Raw genomic sequence first — 13,947 nt, 5'->3', positions numbered from 1 at the left:
GGTATGCCCTCAAGTGTTCTTGTTTACTTTTTACTTATTACAGGAACCGCAGCTTTGTTGCAACACTATCCTTTGATGATGTGGGAGTGTCATATATCAATCTGTTGATTTCATTGGTTAAGTAATAAACAAACTGCTTGGGCTCATAGCTTAGAACATACGTGGTTGCAGTAAACAGAACAGAATGCTGGGAGGAAGAGGAAGTGAGGTAAGACACCTCAGACAGAGACGCCATGCTCCTCTCTCCCAGACAGACGCTATTCAGCTCCAACTCAGGATGGACGTAGGCTAGAATCTTCCCGGTAAGCGCACCTTGGGGTGCAACACAGATGATTAGAAATGGGCTAAATTAACATGTGAGAATTAGCCTAGAAGAGGCTAGATAGAAATGGGTTTCTATCTAGCAAGTGTTTAAATGAATACTGTTTGTGTGTTGTTATTTCGGAGCAAAAGCTAGCCATGTGGGCGGTCGGGGTGCTGGGGATGCAGCCCCGCCGCTCCTATTTCAACACTTTGACTCAAATAATGTTCTGTCAAGTCCATTTTGAGGATAAATATGGCCTTTCAATTAAATTATTATGGCATATATATAACAAGCTCTAAGTGTAAGATCTGGGATGCTCTCTGCACACGGAGATGAGTATCTCCGACTTCCTTTGTGGTGCCAAATATGCAGACATAAAGTTATAGCAGCACAGCTGCTCACCACCACATCTAGGTCTGTAGCCTGGGGGGCCTCTTAATTTTGCCTTGTATGAATGAAAACTAAGCACTTGTGGGCTAACCTACTGTTCTTTAGAACACTGTGTAACTTGCAGAATAGCTTCATTGAATGAATACGATGGGATTTAGTCAGGGTCAGCAGGTAGGGGCTGGTGGCCTTCCTCTCAAACAGAAACTTCTGGAAAGTGATGATTCAGCAAGCTGAAGCCCAGTGGAGGCCCTGCCACCTACCGTGTTTGTGTTTGCTCATAGATGGGGCATGCCCCACGTCGGCTCTTTTAAAGGAAGGTTTGAGGGCTCTTGTACAAGTTGATCTGTCATTTTACAGGTAAGAGAGGATGGGAGATGCACATTGAGTTCTGGAAATAGCTGGTTTTGTGTGTGCCTGAATGTATACATGTGTGTAACTTTGTGATATTTTCCAAACACTGATAAACATTTTCTCTTCCTATTCTCTTCATTTTAATCCTTGACCCCTTTTCTTACATTTGACTGGCTATAGTCAGAAGAAAAGAGTGCCATATACAAGAGAGAAAAGGGAGTTGCTTTCCTGCCTTTTGGGTTTTGAAAGCACAGACTTGGAGAAGACTCAAGGCTACCATGGTGAGGAGTAAGAAGCATTCTCTCTGAGAGCAGGATATGCAGAGATACCAGGATGTGCCCCTAAGGGAGGAGCATTGTGCCTGCTCTCTAAGCCTGGCTCTTGCTGGAAAGTCTGGACCCAAGGAATCTCTGAGATGTCCCTGGGGAAGAGACAAGTTCCAGAAGGGAAGGACAGTTGCAGAGTCTAAACTGACAGGGCCTCAGACACACAGGATCTCCCAGGAAATCTCAGTGCACTTCGGAGTCCAAAACGATTCTGTGGGTACCCAGAAATGGCCTAGCAATAGCAGAGTAGGAATTATGGGTAATGCAGAGGTCTGGTGGGGAAAATGATTGAATAGTGGCCAGAAAGGATATTTCCATAGGTGTCAGTATGGACATATAAACCATCTAGACTTGGTGTTTATTGTCTAACGCTGTAATACTGTGTAGGGTGCTCTTGTATGACCTCTGCCTCAGCACAAAAAGTGGGAGCCTCTTGTCATCGTTCCCCACTGTGAGTCTCAGGAAAGGGCCGAGTTCCACACCATGAGTCTGGTGAAGCCCAGCTCGGCCCAGGTGTGGCAGAGACAAGCAGATTGCTCTTGCACACCTGGTGTCACGCTCCTGATCGGGCTGTGTGGTTGGTTCCTCCATCCTTCACTCATTAACAACAATTTACTGAGTGCCTGTGAAGTGGCTGGCACTATTCTAGAATAAACAAAGCAGACGAAATTGCTGCCATGGTGCAGCCTATTAATTTAGTGTAGTTAGGAAGATACGAAAATGCAGAAAACATAAACATTATTATGTTATTAGTGTTTGGGCTAGGTAGGCTAATCAAGCAGGACGTGGAATAGCACACCCACACATTAACAGGGAATCTGAGCAGACCCCTTTGCTTTTGTCACTAATTGTACGTATCCTGTTAGTTTTGGGTAACGGGGGTGGTGTTGGTGATACGTGTCACTGATCACATTCAAGGCACAACAGCTGGAAGAGGTGAAACAATAAGATGTGCTTCCCTTCAATCAAAGCCAGCCCTGGAGCCAAGTGCTAGCTATCCCCTGGGCTCGCCCCGTACTCATCTCTCTAGCCCCCCCCCCCCCATCTCCTCACAGGAGATGGGCTGTACCCGTGTGGCCACGGAGCACACTTCATCACAGGTCGTGTGACTGGACCCATTGTAGTCCTGGAGAACTCTAATCCCTTGCGAGGCCAACTGGACCAAGGACATCCCAGGATTCAAACACAGAGTCGTGATTCCAAGGTCACACTTTGCACTTGGGGCCAAGCTTCTGGCAGTGTGCATGGCCTCACCCTCGGATTTTTCTCTTGCTTCACAGACAGGTTAGGATCTATGAGACTATGAGAGCAGGACAGACCTGCGCAATCTTCCTCGGCTTAGGGAACTCTCTGCTTTGTTGGCCAAATCAGTCTCTGAGTCACAGCCCCACCCTTGAGGGTGGAGGGGAGTGGAAGGAGGAAACATTATCCCAGAACCAAATCCGCATTTCTCTGTGGCAAGCTGCTGTGGATTCTGTTGACTATAATCAGCTTAGCGCCAGAAACAGGCAGAGGTCTTCAGCTAGTAGGTTAGAGAATTAGAAGAGATCTTGATTAACTAGCCAACCACTTTCATAATCCATGAGCTCCCTCAATCAGCTTCTGACATAGTGTCTTCCCTATTCCCCTCCATCATCCCTCGTTTTAGTAAAAAAAAAAAAAAAATCCTAAACTGATTGAACAAGACGATATTTTTTTCTAGAGGTGAGTAAAGGATGTCCCAGTGATTGCTGTCAGCTGTCATCTTGATAGTATATAGAAGTCATCAGGGAGATGGGCTTCTGGCCGTACCTACCAGAATGCGGGGTATCTTGAGTACGGTAATTGACGTGGGAAGGCCCACTTTACCTGTGGGTGGAACCTAGGGTGTCTACCTGGAGGACATTTGCTGGGCTGGCTTGCTTGTATCCATCACTCTCATCTTCTGATTGTGGGTGTGACATCTTATCATGACCAGCTTCTCATTACCTACTGCCTGGACTACCCTACCGTGGTGGTTAGGGACTTGAATTGGAGCTAAACTCAACCCTTCCGTAAGCGGATTCTTATTGGGTATTTTATGACAGCAATGGGAAAAGAAACCAAGGTAGGTGGTGGCCAAATCCTAGGGAAGAGAAGCCTGGCATGTCTGAAAAGGACGAGGAAGAGAACACTGAAGAGTATCTGTCTAAATTCCAACGAACCCACTGATTATGGCAGAAAAAAAGAGTTGAAGATAAACACAGTGAAAGCCACAGGGTTCAATTTCATAGCCCTCCTCCATATAGACCATAACAATTTGGCAAAGTTATTGCCCAATTTACTCAAAGAATAAGCATTAATGAAATCATTCAACCTGAACGATGTGCTGTTTTATGGCCGGTACACATGGCTCACCTGGATGAATTCGCTGTGCTTATTTAGTGCCCCTTTAAGATGAAATATGATGGTACCTCGACATTAACGGCATCTCTTGATGCTGAGAAAATGTCCCCGTGGATTGAATGGCACTTGTTCTTTCTGTGGATGGAGATTGAGAAGTTTATCTCGAGAGCCTGGCGATGGGGATGGTATCCCAAAGGTGAGCACCACAGCACATGTTACTGCAGGTGTCTTGACTTTACAGGTTCCCAGGACTAGGCTGTCCAGCTTCAGAGAGCCTTTGTTGGCCACCATGAAGTTCCCAGAAAGGAAACCACTACCTAGTCACAGTCTGTTTTTGAGTTACTTCCACAGATGCTCACTTCCTATTGGGTGGCCTAGTTTGCTCTTTCATTCACTATCTTGCAACTGCACCTCTTTGTGTCTGAAAAAGCCTGCTACCAGGAGAAGTGGTCGATTGCAGGAGCATTCCAGGTATAAAATGATTCAGAGGTTTCTTAGAGGTCCTGAGTGTGGTGGGGAGCATGTTCTGTCAATACTTCAGGAAATACGGGGCAAATGGTACCTGTATTGATCTTTCCTGGGGCTCAGAATCTCTATCTGTAAACACCTGCTGGCCTAATAGCTCTTAAATCTGTACTTTCTGCACTGCTTTGGGAACAGATTCATAGGAACCTCCTCCCATCAGGCAGACAACATCTGCCCACCGTTTTCTGTATAAGGGGATGTGTGCTGGCTACGGAGCTGAATTGGCCTGACCTGTCTGCAACTTTAGTTAGTAAAATAGAGGATGTGGAAACACTGAGATCAACTTGGTTTCTCATGAGCCCTAAATGTCTCACGAGCCATTTTGATTTTATGTGTATACAATATGTAACTGCTTCAGCCAGGTCAGTTTTTAAGAAGATTTAAGATTATGTGCCTGCGTGCATGAATGCACGCCATGTGTGTGCCATGCCTCAAGGAGAGGGTATTAGATTTTCTGGAATTGAAGTTACAGACAATTATGATCCACCCATATGGGTGTTGGTAACCGAAGCAAGGTCCTCTGCAAGAACAGCAAGTGCTCCTAACCACTGAGCCCATCTCTTAGCCTGGCCATGGTGTGTGTGTGTGTGTTTTTATTAAAACCAGGGCTTCTACCCTGAGCAGTATCCTGGCCCTTTCTTTCTGTTTTCTTCTGAAGCAGTTTCACTAAACTGCTCAGACAGTCTCTCAGTTAGCTGGGGTTACGAGCCTGTCTCAGCAGGCCTGGTCAGGAAAAGGGTTAACCTGTGGGGCTCTTATGCATATGGAACGCTGGACAAACTAATGGTTTTTTAAATGGTAACCATAGCCTCCTGAGAGGCCCTAAATGCATTCTCAGGAGGTCGCCAAGTTTGCGAGTATGAGAAACACTGGTGCACAGAAAACAAACCAAACAGCAGGAGAGAGAGCAGCCGCTCCGAAGTATGCTCCTCTGGCACATTGAATCCTTGAGGTAATAGCCCTTGGAAAACAAAATGTAGGAAGACATTCCCAAAGAGTCACATCGTCCCTCTGAAGGTTGGAGACCTTCATCTGGGGACAGTCCCCCTTTCTCCTCCTGCTCCCTTTCCAGGCTCACTCAGGGGATTTATCCAGGGTAAGGAAGTCAGCTTCCATGCAGGCATGCCAGGCTCCAGTGGGCAGAGCAAAGGATGGCAGGGCCCGAAGAAGGCTCTGGGAATGGCAGGAGGAAGGCATCCTGTAAGAAGGTTAGATCTTTAAAAATTAGAGATTTTCATAAATTATTTCTGCATTGAAAATTCTGTGTATTCGTGCAATGTGTTTTGATCATATTTCTCCCTTGTGCCCCATCATATTTCCTCCAAACTTCATGCCGTCCATTTCTATCTTGTTATTGTAATCTCCTGAGTCTACTCAGTGCTGCCCATATGTACATGGGGGATGGGACCATTCTTCAAAGCACGGGTAACCTGGTAGCTGTGGCCCCAAAGGAGAGTGTCTCTGTCCCTCGGTAACCATCCACTGTGTCCAGTTCCTTCCCGAAGAGTGGTCCCACCTTGTGGTCAGAATTTTGACTGGCCAGATTTTGGGCACATCTCTCCAGATGCTCTGACGGATGTGTGCAGCAGGCAGACAGCCACACCACACCCAGAATTTAGCATTTTGCTTCACCCCTCCCCCCCCCCAATCAGCTCTTCCATTCTTTCTGCATACTGTTTTGTGTTGTTCCCAGTGACCTGGTGGGGCGAGGTTAATACAGACACTGAAGCCACAGCTGAGTTATCATGGTTACTCACACTTGGCACTTGGGCCACTTGTGAGTCTCAGCATAACTATTCCCCACTGAGAACAGAGGCTTCTCCCACCAAAGATAAGAGCAACATAAATCTATGAATATGGACGTAAACATTTAGAAGGCAATGTAGTAGCATGAGTCTTGACAGCAACAGCAGTGGGTTCCCTAGGGCCTAAAGTCTCCCATAAAGTCTTCACAAATGAAGTCTAAGAGCGTGACTCACATCGTTAGACCTTGCAGTACCTAAGGCAGGATTTGCTTCATCGATTCTCTCATAATGTGGCTCTGCAGTCCCTCTCTTCTTATCGCTCCTAAGGGAACATACTGTACCTGTGAGATACTAACACATAAAGATGTGTCCATCCGATTAGCTAGGTGCTTATTAACGCTTTAAATGTGAAACTAGAATGCAGGGGAATAGAGTAATTTCTCAAAATTTATATTACACCCTAGAAATTGATAGAAGGAGAAGGTATAAAAGTATTCTTAGATTTGAGGACAAGCAGGAAATAAAATAAAAATCAGAAGTGGATGCCAAGATTTTATTTTCCTCTCTGAAGTTATTCAGGGCATGATTTCAAGACTGTTGAGTTAATTTTCAAGGTGGTTCTTTGAAGTTTGGGGACCCCATTGTTTACCTGTTTTTTCTTTAGCCCCTACTTTTCAGGGGAAGAAAATGAGGCCCAAGTGAATTAAACAGTCTGCCTTGGGGTCACCCTGTGACTGTACTGTGCTGACCCCAGTGTTGGCCCTACAATGTCACGTTTCTTCATACGGGCTTTAATGTCAGATCCCAGAGGGGGAGCCAGACTACTAATGTCTACATCTCCCACTTTGTCCTCTGTGAATGGAAACAATGACCATTTAATCTGCAATCAAATGGTCCGTTTTCTTCCTTTGAGAATTGAATTTAAATAATATCATCAATCACCTACCCAGATAACGCACAGCTTTGGGAAACAAAATTAAAATAGTCAAAGCAGTTAAGCATGTATTTTATTTTTCTTTCAATTTTTTTTTTTTTATAGAGCCAGCCTAGAGAGTATTCGCGCACACCTGTTTGTTGTTTGTGAGACGCAGTGTTTAACTTGGTCTTTCATGAAGTAAGCGTTCCTGTCACATTCAGGCTCTGCAGATGGATTGTGCAGAAATGAAATGTCAGGTTTCTTATTCACACACCTCATTTCTTTTTGACCTCAGAGAATTCCCCAAATCTGATGGAATGCCTAGGTGGGGAGATGAGAAGCGTCAGCTGCCGTCAGGCAGTTTTCTTCTTCTTTATGTTTTCTTATGGTGTCTCTTTGGCAATTACTAAATGGTGGTCTCAGGGACACCCGCCTGTCATGCTTAATTAGAGACTATAAATGGGTCTTCAGCAAATATTTCATTAAAACTAGATTTCAAGTAATAGAAAAAAGTATTAGTCTAAGCTCTAATGGCAAGTCCTTTACAAAAATATTACAGAGAAATATGGGGAAATGGATAATATGCTATATTATTCCGATTTTAATTAGACTCATAGAATGTTAGAATGGGAAGAGTGTTCAGAAAGAAAGCAGCTGGGTGGTAGAGAACTAAATAGCCATTTAAATAAATATGCTTCATTTAATACCCACAATATCAGTAGAAAGTTGGAATAATTACTATTTTACATATAAGAAAGTTGGGGTACGAGGAGACTATATTTTGCCCAGCATCACCAATAGGTAATACAAGAGCAGAATTCCAACCTGGGCTCTTCTGGTTTGTCCAAACTCATACCTGTGGCTCAGTTACCTTAATAAATAACAGCAGGCATGTAGCTGCTCTTACCAAAAAGCCTTGACTCCTCACCCGGTACCACCGGGCAATGGAGAGCAGGGTGACCCTGCTCTCCTCTGTCGTCATTGTGGCTCCGTTTACTTTGTGAATCCTCCACTTGGGCTCAGACTCCTCCTTGGCTCAGCACTGGCCCCTGACTCACTCATGGTACATCTGTTTACCTAACCTATCTCATCCTGCTTCGAGGCTGAAGGTGCAGAGATGGATGGGTCATAGCCCTACGCTTGTATTCACCTTGAATTGAGAAGATCGGAGCCTGGAGGACTTACCACCCAATATGAAGGCACAGGAGTGGGGTGGTTTTCCTCCTGTGGGGACTAGATTGGTCCTCTCATCTGATGATAGCTTATTGGAACATGTTAAAAGATCATCGATGAATCAGTGCTGTTTGGGTTCATACTTGAGCCAGGACTTAGCAACTATGGAAATTTCTTGCCCTCTGCCCCAATTCTTCCTCCATTTTAACCTAAACCTCAAACCAAAGATGAGGAAGAGGTCTCTAGACCCCCCTTTGTTCCCCTCTCCTTTGTCTCCTGGCTACCATTACTCATCTCTCTAATTGGAATTGAGGGTGCAACCTAGGTTGGGGCTCTCAGAGCTGGGCTTCTGCCCCCATCTCTGTTCATGAGACTGGCATTGTCTGTTTCACGGATGGGCGCTACTCACGCGTATCCTGGTGCCCTTGGCTCTAAGAATGAGACTTGAGATGTCAAATGCTTCTCCCCTTTTCTTCTAATAACTCTTCCATAGTCTCTGCAGCATCCTACATGTGAATATTCACTAATTTTTAACCAGTTGAACATGTATGTAGGAGGAAGAGCTCATAGGCTACCGATTTCTTTCCGCCGTTTTTGTCCTGGTGAACTTAAATGCAAATAATCCCTAGATCCTTACAGCCAGCCCTGCCTTCTCAGCGATTCCGACCATGGCGTGCAATGAGTGTCACACACGCCCTACATCTTGATGGGTGTCGTTGGCTGCGAGAAGTGGAAGTTTCCTCAGAAGAATGTGTCAGCCCTCCATTCCTCTGTGAAAATTAACCATCAAAGATTTTCAAGACTTCTGAAAAGCCTTGACACTTAGCAAGTCTAACTTCCGAAAGAGAATGCTACTTCTCCAGGTCAGGTTATTGTAATCCACCCCGCCCCCCAAATTAGACTAACAAATAATGCCACTTCTGGTGGAGCAGTAAACATTGAGAAAAATAGAAAGTGGCGCTTCTGGTCCCTTATAGGAAAAGAAAAATCAAATGATATTCAGGAAGTAAAATCCCAAATGTGCCTCAGGTTTTGGAGACGCTGAAGCAATATTTTTAGAGGCCTGAAAAGAGAGGATGGAGAGTAACCCAAGAATTCGTATCTAGCTGAGTTATTTATGAGTAAAGACAGAAGGAAGCTATTCTCAAACAGTATGTAATTGGTGAAGAAATCAAGCCAATTATGAGAGTCAAAATAATGAGCTCTGGCTGGCATCGGAAGCCATGGCAAGAGAGAATCGGCAAAGTGGGAGAAGGGGGTGGGGAGGGGGTGGAGCTCAGATCAAAATGTAAACACTTCACCTGAATGTGAGAAGAATCAGCACCCACAAGGTGCAGGGGTGAGGAGGTGGAGCCCCGGGAGGAGTGAGGGGAGGACTCCTTCCGGCACCATCAATCCAAGGCACAGGTGCATTTGCATTTTGTACAGCTATAAAAATATCAGGGTAACTGAACAGAATGGGTCTGATTAGGGGACTAGAAAGGAAAATCTGTAAAAAACACAGCACACCAAAGTGCACCCATCTAGAAAAAGAGGGGGAAGTGTGAAAACTGGATGCCCTTCTGCTCCCATCTGTGTAAAGATTGATGCAGGTCAATGTGTATACACTTTCCCAGCATTGCCTGCTGCTGATGCCATGCGGAGGATGGGAGGTGAAGGGGAGAGCCAGGGATTCTTACCCCTGGCATTGTTACATTGGAGAAATCACTTTTATAGCCAATAAAGATAACCCTATAGTTAAACATTAAACAAATACCAAGTGGATCAAAAATAGAGACTGCATGAAACTTTAGTAAAATACGGTTTAGGAAATATTATTGGGACATATGATTTATGAGGAGACTGTCAGCTATTGTAATGCCGTGCTTCTAAGGCCACAGACTACAGCCCATGTTAAGTCACCAAAACAAGGTACAGCATCTGCCGCTGGACACTGAAGGGCATCATCAGTCGTCACAGTTCTATGAATCCCAAGCGGACCCGGACCTGGTGACTTTGGCTCATCTGGGAAGGGAATCCTTGGTGACAGCTGGACCTCCTGTTATCCCCCCAGGTGTCAGCAGGATCTCCAGCTCTCCCCTGGTCGGGGAGGGTAGGAAGAGAGCTGTGTAGGAAGGACGACCTTGCACAGAGCCTCTGACCTCTTACCAAGGACATCATGCAGGCTGCCTGCCTTTGCTTCGTTTCGTTTGTAGCTAACACTGAATATATTTTAATAAAATTTATTCTTCTGTTATCTTAAATGTTTGAAAAAAAGGTTTTAATAATAGGTAAGACATTTTTGACTGTCCTGAAGCATTGCATGTGAGCATTTGTGAAAGAATTCTAGTCCAGCAACACTCTGGCTGCAAAGCAATACTCATTTTTAAAAGAAAATCACTCTATTTTAATTAACTCACAAATGAAAATATCACACAGTTAATTTAAGTAAGCCATTCCAATGCTTGCCCAGTCCCAAGCTCCGTACAACCCTGTGGACATCTGGATGTCTGAATAGCCATCTGAAGCCAGGGAACTTTGCTAATGCAGTAGAATTAATTTCCACAAAAGTTTACTTGTTTTATACCATTTTTCTTTTAGATGGTGTGCTGAAAACAGTTCGATAGCAATTCTTCAATTTTATTGTTAGGATAGTGATTAAATTACAGATTATTAGTAAGAAGTGTATTTGTCCAAACTCCAGGCTTCTGTGTGTTTGGCAGGCCTGCTGAAGTGTGTGTGTGTGTGTAGTTGTGACAAAAGGTAGCATAAATAATCCTCTTTATTCTCTGTCCTCCTCAGGCTCCTGAGCCTGTAGAATAGCTAAGAAGGCATGACTTGACACTAGAGTACAGAGCTCAGAAATCATTCATTGAGCACGCTGTCCAAACCCTTGCTCGGTGCCCAGCCATTGCCCCTCAGGTATCATAGAAACCCTCTTCTGCATTACTATACGGCAGCACCAGCGCTGGAAGGACGCAGTCCAGCACAGAGGGGTGACTTCAGTGCTTTGGGTATTTCTGTGGGTGACCTGCACATTTCCTGTGCTGTTTTCTTGGATCCAACATGTAGAGATGAACCGGACAGGAGGGGAGACGGTGTGTGGGAAAGCAAGAGGCAGTACAATCCAGTGCATTATCTTCAGCGGGCCTCAGCCTCCAAACCCTCCTCTTCAGAGATTCTGCCTCCTCATGTCCTCATGTCTGCCTTTCTCTCCTCAGCTAAGCCTACGCCATGTGCCCCTGTCTAGGCTTCGCTTCTGTTCTCACCTGGAGAACATAAATTGGATGCACCAGTAATCTGCCGAGTAAGGGACAGACATGCAATGTCTCCCACAGGCTCGTGCGTTTGAATATTTGGTCCCCAGCTGGTGATGCTATTTGGGGAAATTGCAGAAGCTTTGGGAGGCGAAGTTTAGGGCATAGAAGTGGGTGCTTGTAGAGTGCCTCATCACCACTCCCCTGCAGGTGAGCATCATAGAGCATCTGGGGTGTATCATCTCCTGGGAGCAGGCCTTCAGGTTCATACAGGACAGCTTCCTGTCTCATCCGTGTTTCCTGATCTCCCAGGATGTGAGCAGTTAGCATCATGCACCTACTGCTATAACCAAGAGTCACTCCTACCACTTCCCCTTCTTGTTACCCTCTAACAGTGAACCCCAATGCACCATCCTTTCTTAAGTTGTCTCTTGTCAAGTGATTGGTCACAGCAATGAGAAAACTCACTGTGACATTATTGAAAGCTTTGCTTAGAGAGAGGAATCTTACCCGCCACTGTTTATCTGGGTGTTCTCTAAGGGATGCTGCAGGCCACCCTTGCTGTTAGCCTTCCCTCCTGCTCCACGCTGACCACTTGTTGCTATCTCCTCCATAGAGCCCCGAGCAAGACTACAAATACACGTCTGTTCAAGTTAGTGCAGCTATTTCTGATCTTCTTTTCTGATAGGGACGGAAGAGAATTTGTTTGCCGGATCAATAGCAGCGCAGCCTGTATCTGAGCCTGTGCTAATCTGTGCTACCGCAGATAACGTATCTAGCGCAGCAGCTGCAATGGAGCCTCCCGCTTTGCAGCTTTTCACCAGGATGTGTTCACCCTCCAGGATCCATCTGCTTCATCATAGAGGCCAGACTTGGGAACTACGTGGGGCAATGATGGGGTGACGAACACCACATCCTTCAGGTCAGGAAGTGCCACCCATTTCTGCCATTCTGCCTGAGGTGTGATTTTTAATTCCTTATCTTATGTGTAAAGAGTGGGACAATTTCAGAGGCTTCTGTCTGGCTTTTCCCCATATGCTGACTCTTGACAATATTGATTATACCAACTACTGGAGATGGTCTTACCTATCATTTGTGTGTGTGTGTGTGTGTGTGTTTGGGGGGGGGGGTGTTGCATTAGGTGTGCTTCTCATTGCTGTAATGAAATTGATGATAAAGACATATTTAGGGTTGATCATTCTTTCTCAGCCCAATCTGTAGACCTCTCACAGGTATACCCACCCGAAGGCTTGTTTCCACAGGATTCTAATTCCATCAAGTTGACGATTAAGATTAACTGTCATAGGGACTAAAGAAGGAATGTTGAGTAGGTCAGAGGCTTAATGGACCCTGGACTGGGGCTCTCGTTACTGCCTGGTGGCTCTTTGTCTTCATGCCACCAGAGTTCCATGATGTCACACTATGTCCCCCAACAACAATGTCAACAAACTCCATGTCTAAGAGTTCTCCAAATGTTTGGGTAATATTTTTTCTTTCCAGCTGCTTAAGTAAATGGCTGTCACTTTGGGAATGATATATTATGATAAAATGTCATATATGTGTTTTTATATGTATATCACACACATATTTTTCATGCCTAATTCCTGGCCTAGAGATATTCAAATGCCCCATTTCCTAAGTGAAAGAATAATCTCTGTTATTAATAACGGTTTTCAGCCATGCCTGGGGTTGTTAATGAGGTAACTCTTGGGTGCTCCTGAATAGTTTCCGGCCAGTCTAAGCTGTCAGAGACCCCAATCATGTGATCAGAGGTTTGGAACTTTCCTCTTAACTGCAGGGAGTGGAGAGGGGTCAGAGTTTGAGTTTGGTCATCAATGGCGAATGATTATTCAGCCTTGTGTGTGATAGACGCCGTGGAAACGCTAAGCTAGGGAGTGCAGAGAGCCTGCATTAGCTTTTACACACCTGGGGGTCTGCGTGGATGTTCTCAACCCAGCTGGCCACACTTGTCCCATGATGCTCTTCCCGCTGCTACTTATTCCCAAGCTGCGTTCTTTATAATGAATAGGTAACGGGTGAACTGTCTTCCCAAGTTCTGTGAACTGTGACGGCTAATTGCTCACCCCAGGAAAGGGGTCGTGGAATCTCTCAATCTCTAGCTGGCTGGTGAGAAGGATGGGCTGCCCTGAGCTTAGCTGGTGTCGTGCACACATCTTATGGCCCCGAGACTTTAGGAACTGAGGTCTGAGAGTTGTTCCAGAATTGACTAGAATTGTGGGGCACCGCTCTGCTAGGAGAGAACTCAGGTGTGGGAGACGCCCCCCCGCACCTGGAGTCAAAAGAGTTGTCCGTGAAGAGACAGTGGGGAGAGGGGTCATGGCTGGCACCTGAATGGCAGCGGTAGATCTGGGTCTAAAACCTGGAGCATGCCTGGACACTGGACAGAGAAGTCCACCCTTCTCCTCAGATAACGCCGCCCCTTTGATTCTCATCTCTTCAAGCTACTACTTCATCTCTCCTTGACTTCTTTGGATTATGTGTATGAAGTAGGAACATTCTTTTTCTTTGACTCATCTGTTTTCCTCTCTGGAAAGAAGCACAATTAACTCCCTCCATGGCCTCTGCATTCTCATACTCTGTGAGGTTAGTATTGCGG

Source organism: Microtus oregoni, unplaced genomic scaffold (genome assembly GCF_018167655.1).
Source record: "Microtus oregoni isolate MIOR12 unplaced genomic scaffold, Mior012 000000F_ref0000247, whole genome shotgun sequence".
In the NCBI taxonomy this organism is placed as follows: Eukaryota; Metazoa; Chordata; class Mammalia; order Rodentia; family Cricetidae; genus Microtus; species Microtus oregoni.
This window is presented reverse-complemented; position numbering follows the sequence as displayed.